Genomic DNA, 17,226 nt, shown 5'->3' with positions numbered 1-17,226 from the left:
TGGGAACTCCCGGCCCCTCCGTGAGCAGTGTCAGTAGGCCGCACCATCGGATTCCTCGTCGCTGCCGAGTGCCTTGTAGTGACGACTTCACCACGTGCCGCACCAATCCGCATCTCAGGTTCCTGATGGCTGCCATGCAGAGCTGCAGGCCGGGCAGGAGAAGCCCGCCTAGCCGCCAATCCGGACCGCACATCGCCCGGGTCCCCACGATGCCGCTGTGCTATGTCTGCCGGTCTCCTCTTCCCTCTCCCTTCAGGATTACAGGCCATGGCCGATGCGTGTGGCTGGCCAGCACCCGTCGAGGCATCTCTTCCCCGCCGAGCTGTCCTCCGCTCAGGTGGAGAACCCGGAGAGGCGGCCGCCATCCTTCTGGTATCCACAGGCTCCCCCACCAAGGCCGCTGTGATCGAGGATTCCCCCTGGCCGCTCCACCATCCACTGCCTGCTTCTTCCTGGCGTCCTGTACCGCGCCGCCGCTCCGATCCCGGGCACCATCCAGCGGCGGACTAAAACTCTCAGGAGGCCTAGACCTCCTAGCACGTGGCCGCTCCGTAGGAGGGGGGCTGACGGGCGCGCTGGAGGGTGCCTGGCTGGGGGCCTGCAGCAAGCTGGAAACTGTAGCCTGCAGCCAGTCAGCACCTCTCGCCGCTGTCTCTTCAAATAGCCGCTCCAAGTCCCCCATGGTCAGTTCTACCAAAACTCGGGACCGCAATTGAAACTACCTCTCCCCCAGGACTTTCTCTCCCTACTGCGTGCCTCACCTAAAGCTCCACCCCCCAAAATTAACTAAAACTCCCCCCACTGTCCTACCTCCTCAAACCTATGCTTCCGCCTCACTGTCTCCACCCCAGTCATGCTGGCCCTCCCCCAAGTTTCACATGTCTCCGGGCCATTACTTTCTACTGGTTTTGAAAACCTTCTGTTTTATAAAATACACTGCACACAGTCCCACATAATGGTGATTGGCGAATGGCAACCTAATCTTAATAATTGGATCATGTAAAGGGCCATATGTGTTTCTCATATCTGCATGACACCATTGTGTTACGTAGTGATTTACAGAACTCAAAGCACCACTCACTTTAATCCCTTCCCCTGAGAAACTAAAAAAAAATAATTCAGTGTACCTCCCACAGAGACACTTACAGATGCCAACCAAATAAATGCAACATAGTTGGTAATTTCAAAGGTTTCCTAACAAATCAAAACAATTAGAAAATCCAGAGGCAGTGGCATACCAAGCGTAAGGATACTTGCACATGGTACTGATATAAGAACATCATACTCATGGCAGAAAATTCCTGCATCAAAATGCAAGGAAGTGCTGTATAATAAAGGCGTGTGTCATGCTTACCCCTAATTCAGATGGTCAGACACTAAAGCTGGCCTTCTCTGTTCTTCACCTATAGCAGCCCCCTTTTCCATAAGGCAAGCAGGCCTACCTGCTTGCCATAAGGCAAGCAGGACTTATACACAATGCTATAGTGCTTGGCCACCACGCCGGGGCAGGAGCAAACTGAGCAAAGAAAACAAGCACTCACCGTTGGGAGACAGGCAGAGTGGTTCAATGACAGTTCAGGTAAAAGCAGAGGCGTAACTAGAACCTTCAGGGCCCCAATGCAAGGAACCATAAAGGGCCCCCCTGTCCTCAGGTCCTGGGGCCCTTACCAATGATCCCGGGGTCCTTTTCTCCCATCACAAGGCCCTTGATTATGGTCCTGCAGCAGGAACCCTTCCTGATGTCTTGGGTAGGGTTGCCATCTTTTCTTCAAGCTAAACCCGAAAACTTTAGCAGCGCACAACAAATTCTTTTTTGTAGTATACACTATACATATATTTTGTGATTAAATAACAATTCTAATTGTATATTTTAATCACAAGAGCCCCCCCTTACATCAGAGTCCACAGAGTTCCGCTTTACATCTGATTGCACAAAGTTTCCCATTTACATCTGAACTTTCAGAATTCCCTTACACTGTAAGGGGGGACTTTGAAGACTTTGATATAAGGGAGAACTCTGGGGACTTTGATTTAAGGAAGGACGGTGAGAACTCTGATGTAAGGGGGTCCCTGGTAACTGGAGCCCCCACTTACATCATTGTTCCCAGCATTCCCTCTTAATTAGGGTTCCCAGAGCCCCTGTTACTTCAGAGTCTGAAGAATTTCCACTTGCACTGTAAGGGCCTTTCATACGTGCAAAGCGATTGGACCACCCATTGTTCTGTATGGGGAGGTGGATGTAAGCAGACGGTCCATTTACCCCTGCCCTGCATCTGATACAATGAAAACAGATGGATGGGGATCTATTGCCCATCCATATAGCTAGTTGGATTACAGTCAGACCGGCCCATAGAGAACAGTGGGCTGTGTCCGTGTCTGCTCTGCACTAGTGGAGCAGACGCGGATCTGGCATCCGCCTGCTCAGCGGGGATCAGCAGAGAGATCCCCTGCTGAGCAGGTGGATCTGCTTGGCAGAATCCACCCATGTGAAAAAGCCTTAAGCGGGAGCTCTGTGGATTGTAATGTAAAGGGGAACTCTGATGTAAGGGGTGCTCTGGAAATCCTGATGTAAGGGGGTCTCTGCTCACCAGAGCCCTCACTTACATTAGGGTCCCCCTTTACATTACAGTCCACAGAGCTCTCCCTTAAATGGATGTGCCAGAGGCTGGCGAGATAAGAGAGGAATAGGGGGACACTTCACTCACTATAGATGGAGGCTTGGGCCCTGGAGCTCCGCTAATGTGGTCAGCAAGCAAGGCCTACTAGCCTGTGCTATACATACACATAGGCTAGCAGAGCATGCTGGGGCTTGTAGTGCACCACACCAGGGAAACCCCAGCAGGCTGCTGTGTTTGTAGAGGGGCTCTGGATCCCGTGGGATCTGGCTATGACGTCAGGAGGAGGAGAGAGAGGAGCACGAGGGAAACCCCCAGGACAGCAGGGAAAGCCACACTTTCCAGCCATCCACCTGTTGTGAAGGTGATCTCATCTATACTTTGAATATCAGACGTTCCCTACGGCTGTCCACGGTCGCTTCAAAAGGAACCATTCGAATCTGCCACAAATGTTTCTTCGCAAGCATCTATCTGGATCGTTGGATCCACAAGCCTGAACGTCACTTAGCCATATGGCGAACGTGTCCACCTTTTCTGGTAAGCGTATTTGCTCCTTCCATTTTTTCCTGTGGATTCTCAATATATGAAGACCACTCATGTGATTTAAGTGCACCTACCACACAAGCTCTCTCTTCTCGACACCCGAAAGATTATGCTGTTTAAGCTGATGGACTTTAATTTGATTATGAACATTATTTTTAGTCAATGAGGTTTACCCCTCCCTTTTCCCCTTTTTTTCTAATGTGGTTGTTATTTTACCACGTCGAACGATCTGTTGTCACATATATGTCACTAATATATATTGTGGTAGCTAATGTTTGAATTTGTGTTTAGCGCTGCATTTATATATCTTTTTATTTTGTTCACATTGTCACTACACTGTTGATGCTGGCTGCTATTTTATTCACATGTTTCTTATAGTAGCGCAACAATATTTGGTTAATTTTTGATTGTCAATGGAGCCTGCTTGCTATGGGGGCACTCGACAGATGGGAGGAGCCAAGAACACCGGCAGGGACCCCAGAAGAGGAGAATCAGGGCTGCTCAGTGCAAAACCATTTTTACAGAGCAGGTAAGTATGACATGTTTGCTATTTAAAAACAATAATTACAATCATCAAGTAGAAGTCCAGGTAAAACCTAACTAGTCTTAAAATGCTCCCTCCCCCTTCTAACGCTAACCTGTGTAAAAAAGATTTATACACTTACTGGTCTGGTTACGTGATGTGTCAGCCAGCGACTGCTGCAAGGGAATGGAGAGAGAGCACCTTTGGATTTTATGTGATAGACCAACACAAAGTGGCACATAATTGTAAAGTGGAAGGAAAATGATAAATAGTTTTAAATTTGTTTTACAAATAAATATCTGAAAAGTGTGGCGTGTATTTAACCCCCTTTACTCTAATACCCCTAACCAAAATCTAGTGGAATCAATTGCCTTCAAAAGTCACCTAATTAATAAATAGAGTCCACCTGTGTGTAATTCAATCTCAATAAAAATATAACTGTTCTGTGAAGCCCTCATAGGTTTGTTAGAGAACCTTAGTGAACAAACAGCATCATGAAGGCCAAGGAACACACCAGACAGGTCAGGGATAAAGCTGTGGAGAAGATTAAAGCAGGGTTAGAAGCAGCCAAGAGGCCTATGGTAACTCTGGAGGAGCTGCAGAGATCCACAGCTCAGGTGGTAGAATCTGTCCACAGGACAACTATTAGTTGAAAATATTCCCATAATGCAAAGTTTATCTTTTTATAGCCTCTGCTTTCAATACAATACTTGATGATCCTACCAATAAGAAGTATTCAAACACTTCCCTTCAGGGGTGACAACTGTTATGCCCCGTACACACGGTCGGACATTGATCGGACATTCCGACAACAAAATCCTCGGATTTTTTCCTACGGATGTTGGCTCAAACTTGTTTTGCCTACACACGGTCGCACAAAGTTGTCGGAATTTCCGATCGCCAAGAACGCAGTGACGTCAAGCACGTACGACGAGACTAGAAAAGGCCGGTTCAGAACCAAGCGCAGCACCCTTTGGGCTCCTTTTGCTAATCTCGTGTTAGTAAAAGTTTGGTGAGAGACGATTCGCGCTTTTTCAGACTCGTGGCTTTCAGATCGTTTTCTGCCGTTCAGTTTGTGCTTGTGGGTTTGTATCTGCTCTTCAGTGCGTGCAGTCAGTTCGTATCGGAGTTTTCTGTGCGATCTTGTCCGCTCGTTGCTGTTTTTCAGGTCGCTCTTCACAGGCCTTGCTGTTCTTCAGTGCGTTCTGTTACTTCGTTCTGAGCAGCCGACCGTTTGCTAGCCATGTTTCGTATGCGTACTCCTCGTACAGTTCGTGCTGTGCGGGGGCTTGGTGTTGGGGTCCTGACCTTGACACAAGTCCAGTCCATGAACAGGGTGGGGAGGAGTTCATGGACCAAGAATTGGTTGCTTCAGCGTGACCAGTTCTGTCATATGCCTTTGCTCCGTGAGATCCGTGAGAAGAATCCTGAGGATTTCAGGAACTTTCTCAGGATGACGGACCCCGTGTTTCACCGTTTGTTGGCTTCGCTGACCCCCTATATCAGCAGGCAGGATACCTGCATGAGGCAAGCCATCATTCCGGAGCAGAGGTTGGTTGCTACCTTGCGGTATTTGGCCACAGGGAGAAGTCTGCAGGACCTCAAGTTCTCGACAGGCATCTCCCCCCAGGCTCTTCTTTGTGGACATTTACTGCTTGTGTTTGTTTTAGCTGACCCTGACAGAAATGTGTGGAGTCCAGAAAATGGCGTGATTGTGTAACCTTATACAAAGCACTGTTGGCTGTTATTTACTAAATGCAAAGACACTTTTCACTACAAGTGCACTTGCAACTGCCCTGAAACTGCACTTGTAGTGCAAAGTGGATTTGCCCTTAGGAAATAACCCCCATTTTCTCATCAAACAACAATTACATCACCCCAAAAGTGTTGTAGCGTTGAGACAATAATCCACACATTCTTGATGAACAATCTTTTTAATACCAGCACAATCACATGTGCATTTACCAAAGGTTTTTCTGACAAACCAACATGTTTATTGTATAACATATTTTGTGGTGTCATTATCCAAAATCAAAATGTGCATTTTATAGAAAACAGGCCTGTGTAAAACCCACAAGAAAAGACACAAATCTTGATCTTACAAAGTTCACATTAGGTAGAACTTGAAGGCAATATCAGACATGAGTATTTAGGAACTGTGTTTGATATTGCGTTCAGATGGGGGGAAATCACCCCTGGAAAAGCCAAATTTGGAAGATGCACACAAATTTCCCAATGTCAACATGTGCTATCTGCCATCACGGGGGATCAAGGGACGTGTTTTGGGGGAGAAAGCCCTTCCTCACCGCTACTTTATTATTGAGGAAGGGGTTGCACCCCCAAAACGCGTCCATTGATCTCCCGTGATGGCAGATAGCACATGTTGGCACACTGTGTGCATCCTCCAAATTTGGCTTTGGGAAAAATCACAAAAACATTTCGCACATTGTAGCACACAAAAGAAGAAAGTGATTTGGAGGGCCTTTAAACTCGCCCCAAAACATCAATGATGTTTTTATATTTTGGAATAACATCATTGATGTTTTGCTTGATGTTTTCCAATTGTAAATTACACCCCATGATCTCCCCGATCAGGATCTGGGCACTTTGGGATGTGAAAGGATCTTCATCCACAACCTCACGATCACCTAAAAAGAAAGGAAACCCAAAATAAATTAGGTAAAAAAAAAATGCCGCCATCCATCTCTTATCTGAGCCTGTGGTCGCAGACACTCACCTGTTGTGGTGACTACTTCCACCACGTCTTCTTCCTCCTGCTCAGCTTGTGTTGGGGGGATTTCCCCTTCTTCCAGAGGGGGGGGGGTCTCTGGTCTCCTGGGATGAGGGGTGTCCTCCGAGTCTTTTCTCCCCTATGTAAAACAAAAATGGTATAATTAGCACACAGATATTTGATGGCAGAACTCTAAAGATGAAACATTGCTTGGAAGTGGGGTACAATTGTCTATTTTAGCAGAGTTCCAAGATGTAGCTTTTTTAGTGTCCTTTGTCAAGCTGCAATACTTTACCTGTTTTGTACAAGCTTCACAGATGGAGACCCCCCTATAGTATACACTGGGGCACCTGTGTGGCCCCCTAATAAAAATGGTGTTCTGGGGTCCCACACTAGTGCTCCAGTGTCCAGATGTGAAAACAGCTGCTCAGTGTCCTCTCCTTACACACAATCTAGTTTGCATTTAATTCTAGTAACAAAGCCATCTACACAACCCAATTCTTTGAAGACAAGTATAGGGCCTCAAAATGGTGGCCAAATGCATATGGGCTAAACAATGATGTTTTATAGTCCGAAAAAAAAATGTGTGATCCGAACGAATAATGTGCCCATGAACATGAAAGTTGCCATTTTAAACTGTACAACAGTTCCTAAAAGCACATGGAGCAGCACGAACGTAATAAACACAAGAACAATAGGAACACAGCACAACTACTTACTTTTTTGCAGCACTCTCCGGATCTTTCTGTACTGCTCATGTTCTCGTAATTTCAGGTCCGACCACCGCTTCCTGAGCTGATCTTTCGATCGTCGTACCCCGAATTTCCGGTGCAGACTCCTGACCACTTTCCCCATGATCTTGGCCTTTCGGACATTGTGGTTGGGGTAAGGCCCATACTTTCCATCATAGTCGGCCTTCTTCAGGATGTCCACCATTTCCAACATCTCCCCAAAGGACATATTTGAGTCCTTTAATCTCCTTCTGGATCGGGACGTTTCAGGCTCCAGCCTTTCCTCCTCCTCCTCCTCCTCGGTGCTGTAAATAGCACGATCCTGCTGTCTTTCCGCCATGTGCTCTTCCTCCACTGCGCCGAACGAAAAGGGGCGGGGAATAGAATAGAAAGAACGTCAGGGGCGGGCGGAGTTATACGCATGCGCAGTGTGTATAAATCGTAACGCGCGCGTCTCGTACGATCTGTGAGCGGAGGAAGGAGCATCGGAGACGCCGATCGTGCTAACGAAGGTAGGATCTAAACTTGGGCCTATACTGCTTCAAAATGGAAGCCTATATTGTAACAAGATTAGGGGAGTTTGGCCTGACATTAGGGTTTGTCTTGTGTTGTGTCTTGCAGAGAAAATGGATGGGTTCAACGACCACAATTTCCTGCCCCTGTTCATTGACAAGTACAGGGAGCTGCCCTGTCTGTGGCAAGTGAGACACCCCCACTATAATCATAAACAGAAAAGGCAGGCAGCACTGGAGAAACTGCTGGAGTTGGTGAAGCCGGTGGTCCCCACAGCAACCATCCCTTATTTAAAAGCTAAAATTGGTGGCCTGAGGAGCACTTATCTTAGGGAGCGTAAGAAGGTCACAGATTCCCAGAGGTCCGGAGCTGCAGCAGATGACGTTTATGTCCCCAGGCTGTGGTACTATGAGAGACTGCGATTTCTGTCAGACCACACTGAAGTCAGGGAATCCCTCTCTACTCTTCCTTCCACCCTTCCTTCCATACCAGCTGAGGCTTCCGATGTCCAACCTGGGCCTTCCAGCCAGGAAGAAGTGGAGGAGCCCAGCTGGAGTCAGGTATAGCATTCTTCTACAGATTTCTGGTCAATAAAGAAATGATGTTTACTAGATGTTATTATTGATCACTAATTGCTGCTTGAAAGTGTTTTACATATCAATAGACAGTAGTGGGCACCCAAAATTGGGACAAGAATGAAAAATGCTGGGCTCGGAAGGATAGTCTGTTATATTTGTTAACATTCCATTTGCAGCAGTCAGGAGGTGAAAATTGTGTGTAATTGATGAAAACAATACTAAAACTATGTCCCTTTTTCATACACAGGAAGACCTCAGCCAGGAGGAGGCTGTGGAATGTGGCAGTCAGGAGGAGGCGGGGATTAGTGGCAGCCAGGAGGAGGCGGGGCTAAGTGTCAGCCAAGAGAAGCCAGGGACAAGTTGCAGCCTGACTGAGTCTCAGGTCCCTCCCCTCCGCCTGCCATATAAAAGGGCCAGGAAGGCCACTCCCAGTCCTGTGCAGGATTCAGCGTACAGGCTGATCCAGGAGGCTTCGGCGTCCCTCAGAGCCTTCCCCAGTCCTGAAGAGGCCTTTGCCTGCATGGCTGCCACCAAATTGCAGGGCATGCAGGAGGGCCAACGCAAGATTTCTGAGGACCTGATTTATAAAGTCCTTCGTAAGGGGGAGAGTGGGGAACTGACACCCAAGACGGATGTCATGGAGAGGGACGATCCTCCTCCTCCTCCTCCTCCTCCTGCTGCCACAACTCCACCACCACAGCCAAAGGCTGGAAGGAAGCGTAAAAAAAAGACCAAAGAGTGATTGCCCTGGGTTCAGTCTGGTCTGACAAAAGATGTAGTCTCTCGTATGACCACAGCCTGGGGACACAGATGTCATCTGCTGCTTTCCGGATCTCTGGGACTTCTGGACCAGACTGCACTCCCTTAGATATGGACTCCTCAGGCCACCAATTTTGCTTTTAAATAATTGATGTCTGCCCCGGGGGTCCAAGGCTTCGCCCACTTCTGCAGTTTCTCCTGCGTTGCCTCCCTCTTTGTTTATAGTTGTGACCCCTTAATAAAATATTTTTAGGTAAATTCTACTCTCCTGTGTGTGTTTTCATCCAAAAAGGACAGTTTGTTGGTGACGATTCAGGTACATTTCTAAAGTACAATGTGAAATTAACAAGGGACAACAACACCAAACAATCTCCTCCTACAGATTAAATAGAACAACATATCAATGGTGTTGTGGGAACTTGTCACAAAAAACACACAAACATTTTCGGGAGTACAAATCAAAATCACCAACAAAAAAAAATAAATAAAAAGAGAAACACAAAAAAAGATTCTACATTAAAGTAAAAAAAAAAAAATAAAAAATATGTTGTCAGATGTGAGAAATCAAAATATATTGAGGGAATCCCGATAAATAGTAATGAAAAAAGTTTGTGAGAAGTGTGTGTGAATATGAGCATCAAAACGACTTAATTCTTGTCACATTATAAAGAAGAAGAGAGTGCGTTGTATTAAACCATTTTTTACATTGCAGCGTGACGAAAGTGCTTTATCCATTACGAACGCTAAGTTTACCAGAACGAGCTGTCCCGTGTCGGAATTTCTTCTGAGCATGCGTGGCACTTTGTGCGTCGGAACAGGCCACACACGGTCGGAATTGACGCGATCGGATTTTGTTGTCGGAAAATTTTATCTCCTGCTGTCCAACTTTGTGTGTCGGAAAATCCGATGGAAAATGTCCGATGGAGCCCACACACGGTCGGAATTTCCGACAACACGCTCCGATCGGACATTTTCCATCGGAAAATCCGACCGTGTGTACGGGGCATTACACATTTCATATGGGTGATGTCATCCTTACCTACATGTTTCCAAGTTAGACTACAAACAAAGTACCAAAGCAAATCTATATTATGCATTTTCACTTTATGCTTTGACCCAGGCTTGTGTTGATCAAATAGGAAGATACAGTGAAATTCAGTGGTCCAGTTTTTGAGTATGATAGAAATTGTCAGTATTTGCAAACTAGTGCTCCCCAGGGTTTATGGCTCCTGATTTGCTCAGCAAGGCATCCAGAGAAATGTGAAGCTAGAATTTTTTCCATTACCTCCTAACCTATTAACAAAAAAAAACAGCACTTACAGTAATGCCCTCTACACACGGGCGGACTTTTCGGCAACAAAGGTCTGACAGTCTTTCCGACGGACTTCCGACGGACTTTTGATGGACTTCCGACGGACTTTCAAACGAACGGACTTGCCTACACACGATCACACCAAAGTCCGACGGATTCGTACGTGATAACGTACGACCAGACTAAAATAAGGAAGTTTATAGCCAGTTGCCCTAGCGTCGGTTTTCGTCCGTCGGACTAGCATACAGACGAGCAGATTTTTCGATAGGAACTGGGTCCGGCGGAGTTCCGACATAAAGATTTGAAACATGTTCCAAATCTCAAGTCCGTCAGATTTTCTACAGAAACAGTCCGCTAAAGGTCCAATGAAGCCCACACACAGTCGGATTGTCCGTCGGACCAGTCCGGTCGAAAAGTCTGCTCGTGTGTACAGGGCATTAGTCTATGGTCACAGCATACACTTTCATTTGATTTTCTCCTACTTTATCCACTTTCAGACGATCCCTGAAAACTCATCTCTTCAGAGAAGCCTATCTGGCCCCCACCTAACAACTGTACATTTATCTTCTCAATTAGCACATCACTCACAGTTATTACCTCTTGTATCTCTTGACCTTCCCTCTTAGATTGTAAGCTCTAAGGAGCAGGGCCCTCTGATTCCTACTGTATTAAAGTGTATTGTATTTGTACTGTCTATCCTCAAGTTGTAAAGCGCTACGTAAACTGTTGGCGCTATATAAATCCTGTATAATAATAATAATAATTTCATCACAGTAGCATTGTAATATTAATAATACAAACAGTATTTATGATTGACATGCCAATACAAGCTTGTTTGAAAAATATTCTTTCATGTTGTGAGTGCTGCTTGTCTGCTGGCAATCTCTTTCCACAGCTTTTTGAATTCCCTGCACTCTTTTCAGATTCTTCTCTGCTGTTTATTTTTAATTTCGAAGGACTACATATCCCATGGTAACTTACTGCCTGCAAGCTGTGATTCCTGTGCTGACTCCGCCCCCTAAAACTTCTCAGCACCTCTGTAGTTCAGAAGCCAGGCTCTGTGAAATGTGTGACCCAGCACTGCCTACCCATAGGGCATAGTGAATACGTGTCACGGAGATCAATGAAGTAAATGTGTGGATATCTTCACAAAGTAAGTTTACAAACTGTTCAAAGATTGTTCAGATTAATAGGAGTAGGCTAGAAATAATTGAAATACAATGTTGAAATAAAGATGATATTGCATCTTGACCAGTGGCAGCCCGTGCATTGTGGGCGCACAGCCGCTGCCCCCCCCATCCTCTGCCACCCTCCCTATTCATGAGCCCGACCCCTTTCAGGACGCTGGACACATGAAATACTATGGTGGAGATAGGCGGGGGGGTGTATTTTGAAGCATGTAATTAGAGCCAGAGGCTCTAATAGGCTTCAAAATAGGGTGGGCTCAGGGTGCAGAGCACTGCGTCCCGATCCCACTCTGTTGTGTGGCATAGCGAATGAATTTTCGCTATTTTCACACTAACGTTCCTCCCTGCCAATTAGCAGGCAGGTCAGTGAGACTTGTCTCCCAATTGGCCAAAGCATTAGGCGATCCTATTGGATGCCTAACGCTCTGGCGGTAGAGAAGATACGGTGGAGGAAGCCTGAGGAGCCGAGTGGACACAGGAGCCACAGCAGCTGCTTTCCTCCACTACAGAAGAAGAGGAGGAAGCCCCGTCACTCCAGGAGAGGAGCAGAGCCCCGTCACACAAGCGGTAAGTGCCGCGGGACCGGCCGCGTGGGGGTTGGTGAAGTGACAGCCAACCCGGGCGACGTGCTTGGCTGCATTTGATGGGCACAAGTGGCTGCATATACTGGCCACAAGTGGCTGCATTTGATGGGAACAAGCGGCTCCATATACTGGGCACAAGTGGCTGCGTTTGATGGGCACAAGTGGCTGCATATACTGGACACAAGTGGCTGCATATGATGGGCACAAGTGGCTGCATATGATGGGCACAAGTGACTGCATATGATGGGCACAAGTGTCTGCATATGGTGGGAACAAGTGGCTGCATTTGACGGGCACAAGTGGCTGCATATGATGGGCACAAGTGGCTGTATTTGATTGGCACAAATGGCTGCATATGATGGGCACAAGTGGCTGCATTTGATGGGCACAAGTGGCTGCATATACTGGCCCCAATGGCTGCATTTGATGGGCACAAGTGGCTGAATATACTGGACACAAGTGGCTGCATTTGATGGGCCCAAGTGGCTGCATATACTGGGCACAAGTGGCTGTATATGATGGGCACAGGTGGCTGCATATGATGGGCACAAGTGGCTGCATATATTGGGCACAAGTGGCTGCATTTGACGGGCACAAATGGCTGCATATGAATGCCACAAGTGGCTGCATTTGATTGGCACAAGTGGCTGCATATGATGGGCACAATTGGCTGCATTTAATGGGCACAAGTGGCTGCATATACTGGGCACAAGTGGCTGCATATGATGGGCACAAATGGCTGCATTTGATGGGCACAAGTGGCTGCATATGACGGGCACAAGTGGCTGCATATGATGGTACAAGTGGCTGCATTTGATGGGCACAAGTGGCTGCATGTACTGGGCACAAGTGGCTGCATATGATGGGTACAAGTGGCTGCATATGATGTGGGCACAAGTGGCTGCATATGATGGGCACAAGTGGCTGCATATGATGGGCACAAGTGGCTGCATATGACAGGTACAAGTGGCTGCATATAATGGGCACAAGTGGCTGCATATTATGGGGCACAAGTGGCTGCATATGACGGGCACAGTGGCTGCATATGATGGGCACAAGTGACTGCATATGATGGGCACCATTTGATGGGCACAGTGGCTGCATATGATGGGCACAAGTGGCTGCATATACTGAGCACAAGTGGCTGTATATGATGTGCACAGGTGGCTGCATATGATGGGCACAAGTGGCTGCATATATTGGGCACAAGTGGCTGCATTTGACGGGCACAAATGGCTGCATATGAATGCCACAAGTGGCTACATTTGATTGGCACAGCTGCATATGATGGGCACAATTGGCTGCATTTAATGGGCACAAGTGGCTGCATATACTGGGCACAAGTGGCTGCATATGATAGGCACAAGTGGCTGCATTTGACAGGCACAAGTGGCTGCATATGATGGGCACAAGTGGCTGCATATGATGGTACAAGTGGCTGCATTTGATGGGCACAAGTGGCTGCATGTACTGGGCACAAGTGGCTGCATATGATGGGTACAAGTGGCTGCATATGATGGGTACAAGTATTTGCATATGATGGACACAAGTGGCTGCATATGATGTGGGCACAAGTGGCTGCATTTGATGGGCACAAGTGGCTACATATGATGGGCACAAGTGGCTGCATATGATTGGCAAAATGGCTGCATATGATGGGCACAAGTGGCTGCATTTGACGGGCACAAGTGGCTGCATTTGATGGGCACAAGTGGCTGCATATACTGGCCCCAACGGCTGCATTTGATAGGCACAAGTGGATGCATATACTGGGCACAAGTGGTTGTATATGATGGGCACAAGTGGCTGCATATGATGGGCACAAGTGGCTGCATATATTGGGCACAAGTGGCTGCATTTGACAGGCACAAATGGCTGCATATGATGGGCACAAGTGGCTGCAGTTGATGGGCACAAGTGGCTGCATATATTGGGCACAAGTGGCTGCATTTGATGGGCACAAGTGGCTGCATTTGATGGGCACAAGTGGCTGCATATGATGGGCACAAGTGGCTGCATATGATTGGCACAAATGGCTGCATATGATGGGCACAAGTGGCTGCATTTGATGGGCAAAAGTGGCTGCATATATTGGGCACAAGTGGCTGCATTTGATGCATATTATGGGGCACAAGTGGCTGCATATGACGGGCACAGTGGCTGCATATGATGGGCACAAGTGACTGCATATGATGGGCACCATTTGATGGGCACAGTGGCTGCATATGATGGGCACAAGTGGCTGCATATACTGAGCACAAGTGGCTGTATATGATGTGCACAGGTGGCTGCATATGATGGGCACAAGTGGCTGCATATATTGGGCACAAGTGGCTGCATTTGACGGGCACAAATGGCTGCATATGAATGCCACAAGTGGCTACATTTGATTGGCACAGCTGCATATGATGGGCACAATTGGCTGCATTTAATGGGCACAAGTGGCTGCATATACTGGGCACAAGTGGCTGCATATGATAGGCACAAGTGGCTGCATTTGACAGGCACAAGTGGCTGCATATGATGGGCACAAGTGGCTGCATATGATGGTACAAGTGGCTGCATTTGATGGGCACAAGTGGCTGCATGTACTGGGCACAAGTGGCTGCATATGATGGGTACAAGTGGCTGCATATGATGGGTACAAGTATTTGCATATGATGGACACAAGTGGCTGCATATGATGTGGGCACAAGTGGCTGCATTTGATGGGCACAAGTGGCTACATATGATGGGCACAAGTGGCTGCATATGATTGGCAAAATGGCTGCATATGATGGGCACAAGTGGCTGCATTTGACGGGCACAAGTGGCTGCATTTGATGGGCACAAGTGGCTGCATATACTGGCCCCAACGGCTGCATTTGATAGGCACAAGTGAATGCATATACTGGGCACAAGTGGTTGTATATGATGGGCACAAGTGGCTGCATATGATGGGCACAAGTGGCTGCATATATTGGGCACAAGTGGCTGCATTTGACAGGCACAAATGGCTGCATATGATGGGCACAAGTGGCTGCAGTTGATGGGCACAAGTGGCTGCATATATTGGGCACAAGTGGCTGCATTTGATGGGCACAAGTGGCTGCATTTGATGGGCACAAGTGGCTGCATATGATGGGCACAAGTGGCTGCATATGATTGGCACAAATGGCTGCATATGATGGGCACAAGTGGCTGCATTTGATGGGCACAAGTGGCTGCATTTGATGGGCACAAGTGGCTGCATATACTGGCCCCAACGGCTGCATTTGATAGGCACAAGTGGATGCATATACTGGGCACAAGTAGCTGTATTTTATGGGCACAATTGGCTGCATATACTGGGCACAAGTGGTTGTATATGATGGGCACAAGTGGCTGCATATGATGGGCACAAGTGGCTGCATATATTGGGCACAAGTGGCTGCATTTGACAGGCACAAATGGCTGCATATGATGGGCACAAGTGGCTGCAGTTGATGGGCAAAAGTGGCTGCATATATTGGGCACAAGTGGCTGCATTTGATGGGCACAAGTGGCTGCATTTGATGGGCACAAGTGGCTGCATATGATGGGCACAAGTGGCTGCATATGATTGGCACAAATGGTTGCATATGATGGGCACAAGTGGCTGCATTTGACGGGCACAAGTGGCTGCATATGATGGGGCACAGTGGCTGCATATGATGGGGCACAGTGGCTGCATATCATGGGCACAAGAGGCTGCATATGATGGGCACAAGTGACTGCATATGATGGGCACAAGTGGCTGCATATGATGGGCACAAGTGGCTGCATTTGACAGGCACAAATTGCTGCATTTGATGGGCACAAGTGGCTGCATTTGATGGGCACAAGTGGCTGCATATGATGTGGCACAAGTGGCTGCATATGATGGGCACAAGTGGCTGCATATGACAGGCACAAGTGGCTGCATATAATGGGCACAAGTGGCTGCATATGATGGGGCACAAGTGGCTGCATATGATGGGCACAGTGGCTGCATATGATGGGCACAAGTGACTGCATATGATGGGCACCATTTGATGGGCACAGTGGCTGCATATGATGGGCCCAAGTGGCTGCATATACTGGGCACAAGCGGCTGCATATGATGGGCACAAGTGGCTGCATTTGACGGGCACACATGGCTGCATTTGATGGCCACAAGTGGATGCATATACTGGGCACAAGTGGTTGTATATGATGGGCACAAGTGGCTGCATATGATGGGCACAAGTGGCTGAATATATTGGGCACAAGTGGCTGCATTTGACAGGCACAAATGGCTGCATATGATGGGCACAAGTGGCTGCAGTTGATGGGCACAAGTGGCTGCATATATTGGGCACAAGTGGCTGCATTTGATGGGCACAAGTGGCTGCATTTGATGGGCACAAGTGGCTGCATATGATGGGCACAAGTGGCTGCATATGATTGGCACAAATGGCTGCATATGATGGGCACAAGTGGCTGCATTTGACGGGCACAAGTGGCTGCATTTGATGGGCACAAGTGGCTGCATATACTGGCCCCAATGGCTGCATTTGATGGGCACAAGTGGATGCATATATTGGGCACAAGTGGCTGCATTTGATGGGCACAGTGGCTGCATATGATGGGGCACAAGTGGCTGCATATGATGGGGCACAAGTGGCTGCATATGATGGGGCACAGTGGCTGCATATCATAGGCACAAGTGGCTGCATATGATGGGCACAAGTGACTGCATATGATGGGCACAAGTGGCTGCATTTGATGGGCACAAATGGCTGCATTTGATGGGCACAAGTGGCTGCATTTGATGGGCACAAGTGGCTGCATTTGATGGGCACAAGTGGCTGCATATGATGGGCACAAGTGGCTGCATATACTGGGCACAAGTGGCTGCATATGATGGGCACAAGTGGCTGCATTTGATTGTCACAAGTGGCTGCATATGATGGGGCACAGTGGCTGCATATGATGGGCACAAGTGGCTGCATTTGATTGGCACAAGTGGCTGCATATGATGGGGCACAGTGGCTGCATATGATGGGCACAAGTGGCTGCATATGATGGGCACAAGTGGCTGCATTTGATGGGCACAAATGGCTGCATATAATGGGCATAAATGGCTGCATTTGATGGGCACAGTGGCTGCATATGATGGGCACAAGTGGCTG

The sequence above is a fragment of the Aquarana catesbeiana genome, linkage group LG02 (genome assembly GCF_042186555.1).
Source record: "Aquarana catesbeiana isolate 2022-GZ linkage group LG02, ASM4218655v1, whole genome shotgun sequence".
NCBI lineage: Eukaryota > Metazoa > Chordata > Amphibia > Anura > Ranidae > Aquarana > Aquarana catesbeiana.
Note: the sequence above shows the minus strand (reverse complement) of the source record.